This window comes from Panulirus ornatus, chromosome 11 (genome assembly GCF_036320965.1).
Source record: "Panulirus ornatus isolate Po-2019 chromosome 11, ASM3632096v1, whole genome shotgun sequence".
Classification (NCBI taxonomy): domain Eukaryota; kingdom Metazoa; phylum Arthropoda; class Malacostraca; order Decapoda; family Palinuridae; genus Panulirus; species Panulirus ornatus.
The window spans coordinates 7,809,094-7,816,593 of NC_092234.1; the positions used below are offsets into that span (position 1 = coordinate 7,809,094).

Here is a 7,500-nt window from a genome sequence, read left to right on the forward strand (position 1 = left end):
GATTTCCCGAAGCCCAATACATACACAGTCCACTCAACTCATATATATATATATATATATATATATATATATATATATATATATATATTAGACTCACCTCTCTCTCTCTCTCTCTCTCTCTCTCTCTCTCTCTCTCTCTCTCTCTCTCTCTCTCTCCCAAACTCTTGTAGGATCCTCTGTGTATAATCATCTTCCGAGTGTTTACCTCCAAAAAACAAAAAAAAAAAAAATTGAATAGTTTTCGCTAACTAGGAAACCCTTTAACGACCAATTGGTGTTGGTAACCTGGGCTTTTAAACCCTGTCGACTAATTGCCCAGGGTCATTACGATCGTCAACGTCAAGTGATACAACCAACAACCTTGAACAACACCTTGTAATCGACGAGTTATCACAAGACTAAACAATCACTACACGTACGACTTACGCTTGACTTACGCTTGTTCATCCATGTGTCATCATACAGACGCTGGCGTATGGCACAGCAAGTACCACGGTGGCTAGGCTAGCGTGTGTGTGTGTGTGTGTGTGTGTGTGTGTGTGTGTGTGTACTGTAAGGGGGAGGGAGTTTACAGTACACTCGTGCAGGGGGAAGACAATGGCAGCCGGGCCTCCCCCATCGCAGGGGGGCGGGGGGATGAACGAAGCCCTTTAAAGAGAGAGAGAGAGAGAGAGAGAGAGAGAGAGAGAGAGAGAGAGAGAGAGAGAGAGAGAGGGAAAGAAAGAAAGAGAGAGAGAGAGAGAGTCGGGAGAAAGTAAACGCAATGCAGAGCCTTCATAGCTCAGTGGCTAGAGCGCTGGTCTAGTAAACCAGAGGCCGGGAGTTCGATCCTCCCTGAAGGCAGGCAGTAAGTAAGTAGCGCCGACAGTTTTTCTTTTTTTTTTTTTTGTTGACAGACTCCCGTTTTCTGTTGGGGGGGGGGGCTACCACACACCAACAATAAATCATAAATGAACTGTAGAATGATAAAGTCTATAATACTTATAATTAATACGATTAATAAAGTAATCATAAGTAGCAAAGGAATATGACTTTATCTTAATACAATAATACCCTTAAATGAGTCATTATGTTCCTCCGAAAACACACCTTTTGAGTGAAAACCGCCTCTATCGATTATCTTCATAAAGGCCATATCCATGGGTAAGAGTGGGATAGGGTTTACGTCTATCTTATCTCTTCTTGTTGATATCAACAGGATCTGTGGTATTATCTAACTGGAGACCTGACAGGTGTTTTGGTCATTTATTGCACCTGCTTGTGAGCAGGTGTTTGACCATTTTTAGACACACACACACACACACACACACACACACACACACACACACACACACACATTCACACACGTACACACACATATATATATATATACAAACGCGGGAGACACAGACAAAGCAAAAAAAAAAAAAAAATTATATATATATATATATATATATATATATATATATAATATACATATATATATATATTTGTGTGTGTGTGTGTGTGTGTGTGTGTGTGTGTGTGTGTGTGTGTGTCTGTCTGTCTGTCTGTGACGTTACAACTGCATAATAACAGGTGTTTGATCATTATTACACCTGTCAATTAGCAGGTGGCTTTACACTCCATCACTACGACACCTGAACCCTAGACAGGTGTTTGGCTACACACACACACACACACACACACCTGTCAATTAGAACACGTGTTATATCATTCTCACCCTCTGTCTCACACCTCGTTATAACGAACCGCAACCTGATAATTCGAACTTTATTCGCACCCAAATTATCGCGAATTATATCACATTTCTCTCAAGAATTATCATGAGTTATCATGGATCTGCAGATCACTAAATAGATGATGTTCCTTTCTTCGTCATCATCCCAAACGACGTTTTCTTTCTCTGTCATTATCCCAAACGACGTTTTCTTTCTCTGTCATCATCCCAAACGACGTTTTCTTTCTTTGTCATCATCCCAAACCACGTTTTCTTTCCTTGTCATCATCCCAAACCACGTTTTCTTTCTTTGTCATTATCCCAAACGAAGTTTTCTTTCTTTGTCACCATCCCAAACGACGTTTTCTTTCTTTGTCATCATCCAAAACGACGTTTTCTTTCTTTGTCATCATCTCGAACGACGTTTTCTTTCTTTGTCATTATCCCAAACGACGTTTTCTATCTTTGTCATCATCCCAAACGACGTTTTCTTTTTTGTCATCATCCAAAACGACGTTTTCTTTCTTTGTCATCATCCAAAACGACGTTTTCTTTCTTTGTCATCATCTCAAACGACGTTTTCTTTCTTTGTCAACATCCCAAACAAAGTTCCGTTCTTTGCAGACAAAGAAATTTGTACTAGCCAAAAGGTTCGAACCTTAACTCTCTCACAAACCCATAATTACATTCCAAAATAATTCGCCTTACGGTCCACAATTACCTTTTACAATTATCTTTTACAATTACCTTTTCCTCAACATTTCAACTCTTTCCTACTATCTGTACTATATATTCCTATGCAAATGATAAATACGTTCACATCACTGAAACATAAATAATTTATCGTTTAACGATGAAATCGGATACAGCTGCGTTCTGCCACATTCGAGAAATGGGTATAGCTAACGTATCCTGCAGCAGAACACAGAGCCTTCATAGCTCAGTGGCTAGAGCGCTGGTCTAGTAAACCAGAGGCCGGGAGTTCGATCCTCCCTGAAGGCATGGGTTGAACGCAACGTTTTCCAGGGTCACAGATGATGATGATTAAAGGATATATATATATATATATATTTATATGGCTTTGTCGCTGTCTCCCGCGTTAGCGAGGTAGCGCAAGGAAACAGACAAAAGAATGGCCCAACCCACCCACATACACATGTATATACATACACGTCCACCCACGCAAATATACATACCTATACATGTCAATGTATACATATATATATATATATATATATATATATATATATATATATATATATATATACAGACATATACATATATACACATGTACATAATTCATACTATCTGCCCTTATTGGACAATGGGTTACAATGTGATATATGAAATGCAAAGGAGGAAATGTATATTATATACACAAGTTGATTAGAATGATTGGTGCGTCAAACACGCACGTGCGCGTGGAACACGTGCAAAATGGCGCACAGAACACATGCACCTGACGCGCAGAACACGTGCATTTCGCACGTGGAATTAGCACACGAGACCGTTCTATGGAACCTATTTCGATCACCCAGTAAATGATGAGGAAACAGGGCAACCCACAGCCCCCTTATTTTTTTCTTCCCCCATTTTCTTCATTCTACTTCCACATTAACGGCTCTCGGGGGGGGGGGGGTAATGTATTCACGTGAGGGAATATTCTTGTAGCTCATGTGGTGTGCGCGAACCAGGTAATGTGATCAACTGAGACGCATCTGTGGTGGGGTGGGTGGTAACTGATACAGTGTGGGAGCAGCTGGGTATGAGAGAGAGAGAGAGGGTGGGTAGGTTGGTGGGTGGGTGGGTAAGTGGGTGGGTAGTTGGGTGTCTCACACCTTTCATCACCTGACTCAAGCTAGCCCATATGGAAAGGTGGCATCTCATGTTCTATATATATTATCTTTTTAGTTCAACATGTTAGACGTCAGGGGAAGAATATATATATATATATATATATATATATATATATATATATATATATATATATATATATATATATATATATATAATTTATTATAATGATCATCTCTCTGACTTAAATGACTTAAAAGTTCATCCAGACTTAAGTTTAAGTTCACCTCCACTACTCCACCACTCCACTACTCCACCTCCACCCAACCCACCCAACCCACTCTGCTAATCTTGGCTCGTGCATCGTACATCCGAGGTCGTACCGTCGCGCTTAAGAACACGTGTCGTTTCAAAGGGGGGGTCGTTGGGGGTCGTGGTGGTGGTGGGGGGGGGGGATCGGGGGTCGTCCAAATCGTAGTGGTCAAGGATTCTGTCGTGTCATTCAAGGACAGTGGTGGAGGAGGGGTCGTCGTGGTGTCGTTCTTCTCAATAATGTCGTACCGTCGTGTTCAGGGGGGGATCTCCATGTCTTTATATATAAGGGTCGTTCACCCGTCGTGTCACATGGGTCGTCCCTGGTCTAGCTCAGGTATCGCGAAGTTACATTTAACCCCAGCGTAGAGTCCACCCATCTCTCTAACGACTCTTTTACGCTAATGAGGTTGACGCATACGCCCATGATGATATGGGATCATATTCCCCACACACACACCACCCTTACCTTACCTTACCTACCTACCTACCTACAAGGTCCTACCCCCCTCCCCCTTTTCCCCCCTCACTCTCTCCTTCCTCCCTCCCTTGAGGATACGTAAGGACGCACACAAAAATTGACCCGGTGAACACCTGTTAGTGGAGAATGACTCACGGTACGCGTGCTAGCAAGCTGGTTCGCTGGCTACCTCGCTCGCTGGCTGGCTGGCTGGTTCGCTGGCTACCTCGCTCGCTGGCTGGCTGGTTCGCTGGCTACCTCGCTCGCTGGCTGGCTGGTTCGCTGGCTACCTCGCTCGCTGGCTGGCTGGTTCGCTCGCTGGCTCGAGCTGCCTTGGAGCCCTCCTTCCAAAACACCTGTGTTTCATCTCAGTTTCCCTTCTGTTTCTCCTCAAGTTTCACACATATATGAAGTTACCAAATATAACCGATATTTGAAGTCTACTGAGCCACCAGCCACACTTCCTCTCACCCTCCAAATATTCAAATACACTCACACGTCCAAAGATTCTTCAACTTTCATATTTCACCAACTCAAGAGAATCTTCACATTAAACAATTTTTATTCAACGAATAAACGAATCTATAGAACTAACAACAAATGTATCAACTGAGCAGTAAATGAGTTTACAGAGGTACACAACAGTATTTTAACTTACAATTTACAAGCGCACTGTACAGGTACACCAACCCCCATTTGACCACCCATTTTTTACACCCATTTTTTTCTACACCAATACAAAGCGTTTGAGGATTCAACAAGTTTGCTCTGACTAATAAAACGGTCATCGGATTTTCCTAAAAGAAAACATCCTTCTACCACACGAACGAACCTACGTCTTCACAAACCAATATCATATATACCTGAATGGACTGGCTACCGTACATTTCACAAACACACGAAAGGAGTCCTATACCAAATCTATACATTTACTAAACCCAGTATTTTTTTATTTTACTAATTATGATCGACGGATTTACCTAAAAGTATTATAAAAACGCTCCAAAAATATCTACAGATTCTGTTCGTGATGTCATCAAGGAGTTCGTGTGTCTGGATCACCAAACCTTAGAATCACATGATATACGAACGTATTCATCAATTTATATGGCCAGTAAGACCAACTTGTCTATCGCTTGATCCATCCAATGTCTCACACCCCGATCCCACCCTCTCCCTCCACCCACGTCAATCTAATCTACGCCCACCAACCATCTCTCACACCCTGAACCCAACCTCTCCCTCCACCCACGTCAATTCAATCTACACCCACCGAACACCTCTCACACCCTCATACCACCCTCTCCCTCCACCCACGTCTATCTATTCTACACCCACCAACCACCTCTCACACCCTGAACCCAACCTCTTCCTCCACCCACGTAAATCTAACCTACACCCACCAACCATCTTTCACACCCTGAACCCAACCTCTCCCTCCACCCATATTGCCATACACATCCCCTTCTACTCTCACTCGACTCACCTTCAAGGAGCACCACGCCCCCTCCAAATCACCCTCGTCTCTAGCCTCCATTCTCAGCCATTCATTTCTCCCTCCTCCTCCTCCTCCTCCAACCTTCATTTCTATAATACACCAGCCTAATTTCCTGGTCATTCAGGCACCGTCCCCCCCAACCACCGCCAGCCAAAGATCTATCATTTTTTTTTCTTTTTTATCCCCTACATTCATGACGTCATCTTGTCGTAATCCTCACCTTCATCACATGAAGGAGGAGAAGTGAACAAGGCTATTCATCCTCTCCTCCCATCGCATCCAACACTCTCCAAGTGTGTCTGATCTCATGCAAACCTATGAATGCCATCTGGTCGTCACACTCCCCCCGCTCTCTCTCTCTCTCTCTCTCTCTCTCTCTCTCTCTCTCTCTCTCTCTCTCTCTCGCCCATGTTATGACCATGGATCGCCTCCTGTTCGAGGTATGTATTTAAAACCCCAGTAGCGTCTCTCTCTCTCTCTCTCTCTCTCTCTCTCTCTCTCTCTCTCTCTCTCTCTCTCTCTCTCTCTCTCGCGGGGGGTGGATGGATCCGACGCTCGGTCATTAACGAGTATAACAGCGAACTTAGCGTTCGTCGACTACTACCACCACCTCCACCACCTCCTCTCTCCCCTCCTCCTCCTCCACCACCATCACCACCTCCTCTCTCCCCTCCTCTTCCACCTCCACCACCTCCCCCACATGTATGCTGACGGAGAGGGGGAGGAGGGGAGGAGAAGGGGGACACAACAATGTCGACTCGTTCCCTGGTGTCCTATCCCGTCGTTAGAACGAAAGAACGGCTCGTGTGGGTTTTCAAAAACATCCTCCTCCACACTCGTATATGTGTGTGTGTGTGTGGCCAACAGTGGGAGTTAGACCAGGACAATATAGTGCAACACCTTCCACGTTAAGACACAAGTAATTCGGGTCTTATCCGCCTATCCCTAGTGGCCATAGAAGACCCTAGTCTCGAGTTAATACTCAGGACCCTACTACAGTCAGTCTCTAGCTTAAAACTCATGTGATATTTGACGAGGTGTACCTTGAAATGATCCTCCGTCAAGGGTGTCCATTCACGCCCTCCCACTCGTGGTCTCTGGCTCGGCTCGAAGATGTCCCTCACCTACGGTGTGGTGGAGACGTTCGAGCCCTTGGAGATCACCAGATGTTAAGGTTCGTTCTCCTTGGTCTCCAGGTACCTGTGAGGATGAGGAGGTGAATGAGGATGGAATGAGGAAGAATGTATGTGAGGAAATGTGAGGGAAGAACGGTGCTGGAATATGTGTTCCCTCATGATGAACTAGTCTTAGTATGGAGTGTGAGGGCTGTGAGGTATGGGGGACCAGCCCCTACTTATTCACTTGACGGATGGAGTCGAAATGAAATAATCTACTGAAACAATCTACTTCAACATCTCTCCCCGTAGGTCAAATCTACTAAACTTGACCCACTTGGTGTACCATGGAGTCCACGGTTCTCTTTCCCTCTTTTATAGATATATTACGCCAGTTTCTACCTTAAGAGGACTGGCTTCACGTGTTCATCTCTCCACCCCTCTTCCTCCCTCCCTCCTCCTCCCTCACTCCCTCCCTCACTCCCTCATAGCCAGGCTACCTCCCTACGTCACAGTGTCCAATGATTACCATGTGATCACAAGCCGTTCTGATATTTGGGTTATTATCTTCTTTCTTTTTCCTACGTCGCTAAGCTTTGGGATCTTCCTTCAAACCCCAGTC

General features: G+C 44.4%; 1 long non-coding RNA gene and 2 other non-coding genes across 3 annotated transcripts in view; 2 read left to right on the forward strand and 1 right to left on the reverse strand.

Annotated features, from left to right (window-relative positions):
* The window catches only part of LOC139751091 (uncharacterized), a 135,398-nt gene that overhangs the window by 72,008 nt on the left and 55,890 nt on the right, over positions 1-7,500 (reverse strand). Inside the window, exon 3 of the long non-coding RNA XR_011713281.1 lies at positions 6,807-6,963. This is a non-coding gene — a long non-coding RNA (uncharacterized lncRNA). The remainder of the gene's footprint in view (positions 1-6,806; positions 6,964-7,500) is intronic.
* TRNAT-AGU (transfer RNA threonine (anticodon AGU)) lies at positions 771-843 on the forward strand. Its single transcript has one exon. It is a non-coding gene; the product is annotated as a tRNA-Thr (tRNA).
* TRNAT-AGU (transfer RNA threonine (anticodon AGU)) lies at positions 2,629-2,701 on the forward strand. Its single transcript has one exon. It is a non-coding gene; the product is annotated as a tRNA-Thr (tRNA).